This window comes from Pan troglodytes, chromosome 14 (genome assembly GCF_028858775.2).
Source record: "Pan troglodytes isolate AG18354 chromosome 14, NHGRI_mPanTro3-v2.0_pri, whole genome shotgun sequence".
Classification (NCBI taxonomy): Eukaryota; Metazoa; Chordata; class Mammalia; order Primates; family Hominidae; genus Pan; species Pan troglodytes.
Window position 1 is genome coordinate 1,572,501 of NC_072412.2, and position 12,386 is coordinate 1,584,886.

Consider the following 12,386-nt stretch of genomic DNA (forward strand, 5'->3'; position numbering starts at 1 on the left):
GCGACGAGCCGCGCTCGGCCACCACCGCGGTGGCCGGCGGAAACCCTCGCTCTCCCCCGCGAACCCCGTCGAGGGGGAAGGGGAGGAGGGTCCTCTGCGAGCGAGTCGCTACGGCAGCGCTCCCATCACGGAGGCAGAGACAGAGGCGGCAGTCCGGGGGATCCGGTACCCCAAGGCACGCCTCTCGGATCGCTAGAGAAGGCTTTCTCACCGAGGGTGGGTCACACTCCCCCACACGCCAGCCGCCCCTCCTCGGGCCCGCAGAGGCGCCGAGGGACGCCTGGGGAAGGGAGGGGGCCTGCAGTACGAGGAAACACCTGCGTGCGGCCACCTTGAGCGTCCGCGGTCAGGGCGGGGGCCCGGCCGGTGCGCGCGTGCGCGCAACCCCACGAGGCCCCCCCGTCCACCCGCCTCCTTCCTTCCGAGGCAAAGCACCCCCGAAGTCAACCCACACACTACCGGTCGGAGGCAGAACGGCAGCCCCTCGGCGGCCGGCCGGCGCACGCGCCACCGGCCCGAACCCACCGCGATCGCTCACACGGCCCGCGCGCACCCGCCAGAGGGGAGCACGGGACGTGCGCTCGCCGGACCAGGCGGACGCCCTTCCCCGCGTGGGAGGGGCGCGTCTCGTCTCCCTCGACCGCCTCGAACCCCACACCGACGAGCTCCCTCAGGACCCACGCGCGGACACCGCGGCGGCGACCGGAAGAGGGGGCGCTGGGGGCGGGAACGACACACCACCGCTCGGCCTCGGGCACCTGAGGGACAACCCGGAGCGCTCCAGGAGCACCGCAAAGGCCCAAGCGGAGCCGACGCTCGCGCACACCCCCCGAGAGGGCAGCACGACGGGCCGGCGGGACGGCACCCCCCACCGCCGCGGAGGGGGGCCGCCCGCAAGTCCACAACCACTGGAGGCGACAGCGAGGGGTGCCTGCCGCGTCAGAGGACCCCGCCGACCCGCCCCGCGACGCAGAAGGCAGCGGGCGGGACGGCGAGGTCGGGCCGGGCTCCGCACCCCACACGCCTCCCCCACACGCGCCACCCGCAGGCGGGGAGAGGAGAGACGAGGGGACCCCGCGGGGCGGAGCGAGAAGAACGGTCCCGTTCGCCACGAACGTCCGCCCCTCGCCCGTCGCGGCTCGGACCCGGCCCGGGAGAGCACGACGTCACCACATCGATCACGAAGAGCCCCCCGGGAGCGGAGGTCGGCCGGCCGGCCGACGCCCTGCTCCGGGGAAGGGGCGGCGGACAACCCGGCGGAGACGAGAACGCCTGACACGCACGGCACGGAGCCAGCGGGGTGGGGTTGTCGCGGCCGCCCCGGGCGCCCGCAGCGGAGAGCGCACGGGGGCAGGGTGGCCCTCGCCGCCTTCCCCGCCGCCCCCAGGCGGGTCAGAGACCCGGACCCGGGCCGGCACTGGGAGTCGGGACACGCCCGGGCGCGCGAGAGAACAGCAGGCCCGCGGGCCCCAGCAGGCGGCTCAAGCAGGAGCACGGCCGGCTAGCCGGGTCACCGGTAGGCCAGAGCCCCGCACGCATCCGGAGTCCCAACCTCTCCAGCGACAGGTCGCCAGAGGACAGCGTGTCAGCAATAACCCGGTGGCCCAAGATGCAGACTCGGAGTGAAAGATATACCTCCCCCGGGGCCGGGAGGTCGTGTCACCGACCACGCCGCCGGCCCAGGAAACGCGCGACACGGACACCTGTCCCCAAAAACGCCACCATCGCAGCCACACACGGAGCGCCCGGGGCCCTCTGGTCAACCCCGGGACACACGTGGGAGCAGCGCCGGGCCAGGGACGCCCTCCCGGCCGCCCGTGCCACACGCAGGGGGCCGGCCCGTGTCCCCAGAGCGGGAGCCGGAAGCATTTTCGGCCGGCCCCTCCTACGACCGGGACACACGAGGGACCGAAGGCCGGCCAGGCGCGACCTCTCGGGCCGCACGCGCGCTCAGGGAGCGCTCTCCGACTCCGCACGGGGACTCGCCAGAAAGGATCGCGGCAGAGGGACCGCGGCCCGGCCCGGGGACCGCTCCCCGGCACCCGGGGGACGGGGGCAGGACGGTCCCCGGCTCCCCACGGGGACTCGGAAACGAATTCGGCCGCCGCCTCAGACGGCCAGGATGAGCGCGGACGGACCCGCGACCGGGCCGGGAAGGGCGTCCCCAGCCTCCCGCGCCACGCGCGGCGGGTCCCCGCGGGTCGCGGCTCGGGCCTCGGGAGCTGCGGCGCGCTGGTCGACCGGCCCGGGCAGCCCCACGCCCGGCTCGGGCCCAGAAGCGCAGCGACAGCCTCTCCCCCACGTAAACCTGCACGCCAGAGCTCTGACTCACAAGCGACGCGCCACAGCTCTGGCGCCACCGGGCCAGCCGGGCTGACGACCGCGGGCTTTCCGGAGCTCTGCACAGCTCACAGCGGGGACGGTCCCCTCCCTCGGCAGCTGCCACCGCAGCTCCGGAAGCCGAGAGCACGATCTAAAAGCGGCCGCCAGATGGAGCCCGACGACCGCCGCGAACGTCAGCGAGACAGATCCGGATGGCAGGCAGGGCGGCCCGTGGACCGCAAAAGCGAAACCGTGAGCCGAGAAGCTCTTCCCGAGGCCGAAAACGCAGCCCCTCTGCCCCAACCCCACACACACGGTGCCCAAAACGCGTCTCTGCCTCGACCGCGACAGAGTCAGAAGACAACCCACGGCGCGTGGGTGTTCGGAGATGCATCTCGGAAGCAGGGAGGGAGGGAGGGAGGGAGGGAGGGAGGGAGGGAGAAAGAACACACAAGGACTCGGTCGCGGGTCGCTGCAGACACACGGAGAGGCAAAATGCATAGGCTCTTCCGGAATCCACGCAGAGACAGACGGGGGGGGGGGGTGGGGGGGGCGGGGAATGGGGAAAAGAGACAGATGGTGAAAGGGAAGGAGGGAGGGAAGGGAGCAGGGAGGGAGGGAGGGAGGAAGACAATGGAGAAAAGAGAATTTAAAAAACGTCGATACACAGAGAAAACTTTTGAAACACTCCATTTTTAAAAGACAGACGGAAAGGAAAGAAACATGAAAAAGAGAGAAAGAATGAGGAAAGAAACGAAGGAAAGAAGGGAAAAAGAAACAGAGAGGAAAGAAAAAAGAAGGAGAGACAGGGAACGAAAGAGAAATAAAGCACGAAGGAGAAAAGATCAGAAAGAGAGAGAGAAGGAAAGGAAGAGAGGAAGAAAAACCTACAGAAGGAGAGAAAGGAAGAAAGGAAGGAAGAAAAACGTAAAGGAGAGGAAGAAAGAAAACAGAGATAAGTACGTACACTTGTTCATTTATAAACATAAATACAACACTTTTCGTACGTAAACGTAAACGTATTTCTCGACGATCGCTTCTCTGTAGAGCGATGTGTATTTATTTGTATCACAGAAACACCTACATCTATCATATAGAAGGATGTTTCTATACAATCGGTACGTGTTTACTACACACGAGAGTAGTAAATGCAAAGATATACGCATTGTCGTTTACATACAAATGTACAAAAATGTTCACATTAATAAACGTCAGTAAATACATGGAAAGGAAAGAAAGAAAAAAAACGAAATGAGTCAACAGGCCGGGCACGGTGGCTCACGCCCGTCATCCCAGCACTTCGAGAGGCCGAGGTGGGCGCATCACATGAGGTCGGGAGTCGGAGGCCAGCCTGACCAACACGGAGAGACACGGTGTGCCTACTAAAAACGCAAACATCAGCCAAGCCAGGCGTGGGGGTGCCTCCCTGTAATCCCCGCTAATCAGGAGGCTGAGGCAGGAGAAGCCCTCGAACCCGGGAGGCGGAAGGTGCGGTGAGCCAAGATCGCGCCATTGCACTCTAGCCGTGGAACCAAGAGTGAAACTCTGTCTCAAAAGGACGAAACAGAAAGAAAGAAAGAAAGAAAGAAAGAAAGAAAGAAAGAAAAGACAGAAAGCAAGCAAGCAAGAAAGCAAGCAAGAAAGCAAGCAAGAAAGCAAAAAAGCAGGAAAGATAGAAAGAAAGAGAAAAGAAAGCAAGAAAGCAAGAAAGAAAGAAAGAAAAAGAAAAGAAAGCAAGAAAGAAAAGAAAGCTAGAAAGAAAACAAAGCCAGAAAGAAAGCAGGAAAGAAAGCAAGAAAGCAAGAAAACAAGAAAGCAAGAAAGCAAGCAAGAAAGAAACAAAAGAAAGAAAGAAAGAAACCAAGAAAACAAGAAAGCACGAAAGCAAGCAAGCAAGCGAGAGAGCAAGAAAGAAGGAAACAAAAGAAAGAAAGCAAGAAAACAAGAAAGCACGAAAGCAAGCAAGAAAGCAAGAAAACAAGAAAGCAAGAAAGCAAGCAAGAAAGAAAGAAAAAGAAAAGAAAGCAAGCAAGAAAGAAAAGAAAGCAAGAAAGAAACAAAAGAAAGAAAGAAAGCAAGAAAACAAGAAAGCAAGAAAGCACGAAAGCAAGCAAGCAAGCAAGAAAGCAAGAAAACAAGACAGCACGAAAGCAAGCAAGCAAGAAAGCAAGAAAGAAAAAGAAAGGAAAGCCAGAAAGCAAGCAAGCAAGAAAGAAAAGAAAGCAAGAAAGCAAGAAAACAAGCAAGCAAGAAAGCAAGCAAGAAAGAAACAAAAGAAAGAAAGAAAACAAGGAAGCAAGAAAGCACGAAAGCAAGCAAGCAAGCAAGCGAGAGAGAGAGAGAGAGAGAGAGAGAGAGAGACAGAGAGAGAGAGAGGCTGGGCGCTGTGGCTCACCCCTGTCATCCCAGCACTTTGGGAGGCCAAGGCAGGCGGACCACCTGAGGTTGGGAGTTGGAGACCAGCCTGACCAACATGGAAAAACACCGTCTCTACTAAAAGTACAAACATCAGCCAGGCACGGTGGCCCATGCCTGTAATCCCAGCTAATCAGGAGGCCGAGGCAGGAGAATCGCTTGAACCTGGGAGGCGGAGGGTGCGGTGAGCCGAGATCGCGCCATTGCCCTCTAGCCTGGGCAACAAGAGTGAAACTCTGTCTCAAAAAAAAAAAAAAAAAAAAAGGAAGAAGAAGAAGAAAAAAAGAAAGTAATAAGAAAGAAAGAAAGAAAGAAAGAAAGAAAGAAAGAAAGAAAGAAAGAAAAGGCAAGGCCAGGCAAGGCCAGGCAAGGCAAATCTACCTGCTTTCACTACATCTGGGGAGAATCGGGAAAGTCCCCAACAACAACAAGGCCTAAAGTGGAGCTGCCATCTGTCAAACCCGAGCGGAAGAGTCCACGCGGGTTAAAGACACGAAGAAAGACAAGGAAACCATCGACCGAGGAGAAGAACAATCTGGCCCAGCCAGGGTCTGTCTCCTGAGGTTGTCTGGGCAACCAGGGAATGGGACGGAGGGAGGGCGGGCCTCCGAGACTCCGTCTCGAAACAGAAATCATGAGAATAAAATAAAAGTAAGTTAAAAAAAAGAAATCACGCATAATTCCTAACGTGTTTGATGCCTCGAAAGGCGAGAGGCGTACGTACGTGGATGTCACGGTGGGGTTGTTTTTTGTTGTTGTTGTTGTTGTTGTTGTTGTTGTTGTTGTTTTTTCTTTTTCCCCGGAAACTCACTTTTTAATTATTTTGTTGCATTTCATTTTCATTTTCATTTTTTTGAGACGGAGTCTCGCTCTGTCGCCCAGGCTGGGGTGCAGTGGCACGATCTCGGCTCACTGCAACCTCCACCTCCCAGGTTCAAGCGATTCTCCTGCCTCAGCTCGGCCTCCCGAGTAGCTGGGATTACAGACAGTACAGCACAGCACGGCGCCCGGCTAATTCTGTGTATTGTGAGTAGAGACGGGGTTTCACCATACTGGCCCTGTTGGTCTGACCGCCTCTTGATCCACCGGCCTTGGCCTCCCAAAGTGAGGGGGTGACAGGCTTGAGCCACCGCGCAGGGCCCATTTATTTTATTGCATTGTATTTATTTATTTTAATTTATGTATTTGTGTATTTATTTATTTATTTATTTATTTATTTTTGAGACGGAGTTTCGCTGTTTTTGCTCAGACTGGAGTGCGATGGCGCAATCTCGGCTCACCGCAACCTCCGCTTCCCAGGTTCAAGCGATTCTCCTGCCTCAGCCTTCCTAGCAGCTGGGATTAGAGGCATGTGCCACCGCGCCCGGCTAGTTTTGTATTTTCAATTGAGACGGGATTTCTCCATGTTGGTCGGGCTTGTCTCCAACTCCCGACTTCAGGTGATGCGTCCACCTCGGCCTCCCAAAGTGATGGGATGACAGGCATGAGCCACCGCACCCGGCCTATTGTATTGTATTGTATTGTATTGTATTGTATTGTATTGTATTGTATTGTATCCTATCGTATCGTGTGGTATTTTATTGCATTGCAATGGATTGTATTGACTTATTTTATTCAGTTAGTTACTTTTGTGTTATTTTATTTATTTATTTGTTTGTTCGTTTTTGCCTGATCAAAGGTCAATCAGACCCAGTCGTCAAAGTGGCGATTTCCTAGGCAACAAAGGAGGGAGGAACTTGGAGGTGGGGGTGGGGGCGGTGGAGAAGACACAGTTGCCCCAGGCTGTGCGCAGGCGGCCTGGTGCTCCCTTCCTCTGTGAGGCCTCCGTTTTCAGAGTCACAGTGACCGCTAGGTGATGCCCGACGTCTGCCAGTGAGAGTGTCAGCCCGGAATGAATTGGGATCCCCTGGGGAGGGGGTGGGGGGAAGGATGGAGGCTCCCACAGCACAGTGGGTCACCGCGCCCTCCAAAGCGATCCCCACAACTAATCGACCAGGGCTCCTGGGGGGACGCAGCCTAAGTCCCCCACCCATCGGATCATCTGGAACTTCCGTCCAGAGACGAGAGACCGACTGGGAATTCTCTCAGTCAAGGTCCAAACTGAAAAGAATCACTGGCACGGACAGCAGGACTAAGGCCATTTCTAAAAGACTGGTTTCTGTGTTTTGGGTGAATCTGTGTATTTCTGTATCACAAAATGACTGACTTTGAACGTTACGATTTTTCTCCTCCTTACGTGTACGGTCCTGTGATAGACAGACCAGGGGACTCCTCAGCTCAGAGTCCATGAGGCCAGAAGCTGACGCCCCAAATTTCTATTGAGAATGAATTTAAGCACGCCAGCCAAACGCTCTGCCGTGAAACTGTCTGTCGGGAAGACAAGCGGGGGAGGGGGGAAGGGGGGGTCCGGGCGCCGTAGGCTCGCGCCTGTCATCCCCGCACTTTTGGGAGGCCGAGGGCCGGTGGATCCCTCGGCCCAAGCCTTGGCAACACGGTGAAACCTCGTCTCAAAAAAAAAAAAAAAAAAAAAAAAATTACAAAAACTAACTGGTTTCATAACCTGGACTCAAAGTTAATAAATAGATAAATAGGCCGGGGGCGGTGGCTCACGCCTGTCATCCCAGCACTTTGGGAGGCCGAGGTGGACGGATCACAGGGTCAGGAGATCGAGACCATCCTGGCTACCACAGTGAAACCCCATCTCTACTCAAAATACAAAAAGTCAGCCAGGCACAGTGGTGGGCGCCTGTAGTCCCGGCTACTTGGGAGGCTGAGGCAGGAGAATGGCGTGAACCCGGGAGGCAGAGCTTGCAGTGAGCCGAAATCGCGCCGCTGCACTCCAGTCTGGGCAACAGAGCGAGAGTCTGTCTCGAAAATAAATAAATAAGTAAATACATAAATCAATAAATGTAAATAAATAAATAAATAGATTAAAATTGAAAACTAAAAAAAAGTAAAATAATTTAAAAAAAAAAAACGTAGCCGGCCGGTCACGATGGCTCACGCCTGTCACCCCAGCACTTTGGGAGGGCGAGGCGGGCAGATCCACTGGGGTCGCCAGTTCGAGACCAGCCTGACCCACATGGAGAAATGCCGTCTCTACTAACAATACAAAATCAGCCGGGTGTGGTGGCCCCTGCCTGTAATCCCAGCTACTCAGGAGGCTGAGGCAGGAGAATCGTTTGAACGCGAGAGGTGGAGGTTGCGGTGAGCCGAGATGGTGCCACTGCACTCCAGCGTGGGCACCAAGAGTGAAACTCCGTCCGAAGGGGAAAAAAAAAATAAGTGCTGTATTCTGTTATTTTTGCTTCCTACCCTGACAAGAACATAATACAGCTGTTGTCTTTCTGCCTGCCTGCCTGCCTGCCTGCCTGCCTGCCTGCCTGCCTGCCTGCCTGTGGCAGGGCCTCATTCTGTCTTTCGCCCAGACTGGAGCGCAGTGACACAATTATGGCTCACTCACTGCAGCCTCAACCTCCCCAGGGTTAGGCGATTCCTCGAGGGATCCTACGGCCTCGGCCTCCCAAAGTGCTGGGGTTACAGGCGCGAGCCACCAGCACCCGGCCTGAGTTAATACATCTGGTCTCACTACGTCTTAACCACGCACCCACGAAGAACTCAAGTCAAGAGAGAGTCGGCAAGAGACTCTCAGCATTCTCTCCCGAAAGCACGTGTGTCCCGAGCTCCTGTGGTTTCAGGTGGCCGCGCGTAGAGGAGAGATTTCCAATGTTTCCGGAGAGGTGCGAGCCACAGTCACTCGGGGCATCCGAGCACGAGATGGGGTTTCTGACAGCGACTGAAGGGCCAGGAAGGGCCAGAATCTGCCAAGGCCCGCGTTCCAGGGTGGGGCCGATGGAACCCAAGGTAGAGGGAGTCAGCGGTCCGCACAGAGAGAGCTCCAGCCCTAGGCCCCACTGTGCAGACCGAATCAGAAGGAAGAGAGTCCTTCGTCCTACCTGCCACATCCCTCACATCCCCCCACTGAACTTGGGAGTGGATCCGTGTTCTAAACACGAGGTGACTCTCGGTTTGCAATGGATCACAAGGGGCCGGGCTTTCCAGAGTCGGCAGGATAAAGAAGTCATTCTGGCTCGGACTCCCCCATCCCACGGTAAACGGTCGGTAACGGTCGCTGGTGACTTTAAATGAGCCGGGGCTGGCCGGGCCGGAGCCGCTATGGGGGTGGGGGGTGGGGGGGTGGGGGGGCGGTGCCTGAGGCACTGCAGAAAGTGGGCCTGAGCCTCGAGGATGGCGGTGCTGCAGGGACCCGTCCAGGCTGCTATATGGCAAGCACTAAGCCACTATGCCTACCGAGATGCGGTTTTCCTCGCAGAACGCCTCTATGCAGAAGTACACTCAGAAGAAGCCTTGTTTTTACTGGCAACCTCTTCTTACCGCTCAGGAAAGGCCTATAAAACATATAGACTCTGGAAAGGACACAGTTGTACTACACCGCAATGCAAATACCTGCTTGCGAAATGTTGTGTTGATCTCAGCAAGCTTGCAGAAGGGGATCAAATCTTATCGGGTGGAGTGTTTCATAAGCAGAAAAGCCACGATGATATTATTGTTCCTGAGTTTGCTGATTCAGCTCGCTTTCCCCTTCCATCGTTGGGACATGTATATTGCAAGGCAGATCGGCTTACCAAAGGATCAGAATGTGACCAAAAGAGCCTTCGTTGAAATCCTTTCCTCCGGTGTCCCTTTGAATCATGATGTGAAATAGGGGGGAAAAGCCAGATCCTGACCAAACATTTTGATTCACATCTCTAGAGAGCTTTAGCAACTGCCTGTCCAAGTGTTGCGCCAAAACACTGGGACCTCGTCCTAGTTTATGTCACAGACAGCCTGAGACCGTTCTTACGGAAACACCCCAGGACACCGTTGAATTAAACGGATTGAATTGAGAATCTTCCAATTCAAAGTACTCCTTGAATACAGACTCCCCAGTGTCTTCTATCGATTCAGCTGTCCTTTCACCTGATACTGTCCCACTGGGAACAGGAACTTCCATATGATGTAAACAGGTTCAACATAAACCAAAAACTGGTCGAAGTGTATTAGGAGGACCAGCAGCAGTTAGTCCATGAGCCCCAAGTGTTGGCATTTTGCCATTAGAAGCCCCAAGTCCCGGAGACGGATCCTATTGACAAAACTGCACTGGTATTAGACACCTTCTGTCGTTGACGTGCCATCCACCGGAGCCCCTTCAAAAAAGTCTGTTGCCAGAATCGGCCAAACCGGAACACAGTCTGTCTTCTCGCAGAGGGGAAAGAGCCGAAAGGTAACCCCAATTCTTGCAAAAACACAAAGTTCTGGTGCGCCGACAAGGGCAACACCTCAGGTATTGAGCCCCACTATGGCATCTCCCCCAAATGCACCGCCTCGAAGAAATTCACGACTCTTGACTAGTGACAGCTCCACAACCGAGGAGAATAGGAGAAAATTAAAAGGGAAGTTTCCACCTAAAATCCCAAACAGAAAAACAAAAAGTAAAGCTAATAAAGGAGGAATAACTCCACCGAACATAAGTGATAGCCATGGAAGTGACAAAATTGGACTCTTCCATCATTCCAGAAGGGAAAATAGCCGCAATCGCGCCTCAGATTCAGGCTTTTAATCTACAAAAAGCAGCAGCAGCGGAAGGCTTGATGAGCCTTCCTCGTGAAAGGGGGAAAGGTTATTTAGCTTTGTGTTCTCACCACGGCAAAGAAGCTGTCAGTCAGTATCTTGAGCCATCTAGCTTCTCACCACCGCAATACCGGTTGGGTACTGTGCCAAATTGGAAGGGCCTATTTTAAACTTTCAGAGTCCACGCAAGCTGAAAGAAAATTCTCAGAGGTTAGAAGGATTGAGAATTACAGAGTCGAAGGCATGGAGATCTGCTCTACAACACTTTGGCATCCTCCGAAAGATGTTGCTCTTTCAGTTCTGTCCAAAGACTTCACAGACAGGGATAAAACTTCGCCAGCCAGAGGCCTGGTGTGCTGCAGGGAACTGTTTCGGTCTGCAACGGGAACACGATATTGCGATTCAATTCTTCCAGAGAACTCTCGAAGTGGATCCAAATGATGCTTATGCCTATAGTGCATTAGGGCGTGAGCTTGTCTTCACTGAAGAATTGGACAAAGCATCAGCTTGTTTTCGAAATGCTATCAGGGTCAATCCCAGACATTGTAAGGCATGGTAAGTGGTAATGAAGTGTAAAGACAAAGCCCTATGGATGGTGCCGGTACTCGCTAGTTTTTCTGGTTAGATAGCTCTTTATTGTCACGAATTTGGTTAAAAATACTTAGGGATGGTACATAGTGCTGAATAACTTCTAACTAAGATGTTTCCTTATGAAACGTATGTCTTGAACAAACTCTGAAATGAACTCATGATCCTAGAATACCAGATCCTTATACTCAACAGTTTCAGTCTTCTAGCAAACTTTTGCAGACGCTGTAGTTGTCTTTGGTTCGTGTATGTGTTTCTTTAGTTGTGTGACTTGATTTGTTACTTTTTCTTCGAGCACCGAAGTGGTGATGGGGACAAGGAGCGCTTGGGAGATTGGAAAGGAATAGCATAGTTCACTTATTGGAGAATAGAAAAATAGATGGAAACAACTCACGAGCTGCTGCTTTTTGACAGTGTTCCAGTTTACGGAGTTACTATGAAGAACTTCACGTACCCTTTCATGTAGCGGTCTCTCTGTTTTACTCTTTTGTACTCGTGTATAAGTGGGCACATAGGAAATTACTACCTAGGTCCTATTGTGATCAACTGAATAAGACATGAGAAAGTGTGGTCCTACCTCTGCCTCAACAGCATACTCACCGTTGACATTGATTGCATTTTTCTGGACTGACTTCATAGTTTAAACGTCAAGAGAAGGCCGGGCGCAGTGGCTCACGCCTGTCATCCCAGCACTTTGGGAGGCCGAGGCGGGCGGGTCACGAGGTCAAGAGATCGAGACCATCCGGGCCAACACGGCGAAACCCCGTCTCTATTAAAAGTATAAAGATTAGCTGGGCGTGGTGGTGGGCACCTGTAGTCCCAGCTACTCGGGAGGCTGAGGCAGGAGAATCGCTTGAACCCGGAGAGGTGGCGGTTGCAGTGAGCCGAGATCACACCATTGCACTCCAGCCTGGGCGACAGAGCGAGACGCCGTCTCAAGAGAAATACATTAAAAAAATAAATACATACATAAGTAAATATCAAGAGAAAGTATAATTCTGAAGTCATAACCCTGTGGTAGTTATTTTGTCAGATACGGTGGTCTTTGGGGTGACTTATTACAGCAGTGGCGTTCTATCATTTGATTTGCTTCTAAATCTGAAGCATTATATTACGGAAACATTTTTTGATTTGCGAATATGTTGTTCAATGGATCATATCTCATTTTGCTGTAGTAGTTACATGGCCCGAAAGATGGCCAAAAAGATAGTGCCAGCTACTGCTGACCAACGTCACAATCAACTTGCCAATACTGCCTTCTCTTCCGATGGCTATGTTCTCCGTCCTATTTTAAGAACTCAGTTCTTCATAAGACTTGTGTCGTTTTCGATTTTTTCCCAAGTCTGGTTGATCCTTGTGTTGTGATGTTTTTAAATGTGTATTGTCTGTTCAGCTCTTTTGCAGGAGTCGCATTCTTAAAAAAATCTTAA

The 12,386-nt window shown here is 53.6% G+C and overlaps 1 pseudogene; it reads left to right on the forward strand.

Annotated features, from left to right (window-relative positions):
• The first annotated feature begins 8,925 nt into the window (after positions 1 to 8,925).
• LOC134808096 (cell division cycle protein 27 homolog) lies at positions 8,926 to 11,716 on the forward strand (annotated as a pseudogene).
• Positions 11,717 to 12,386: the final 670 nt, after the last annotated feature.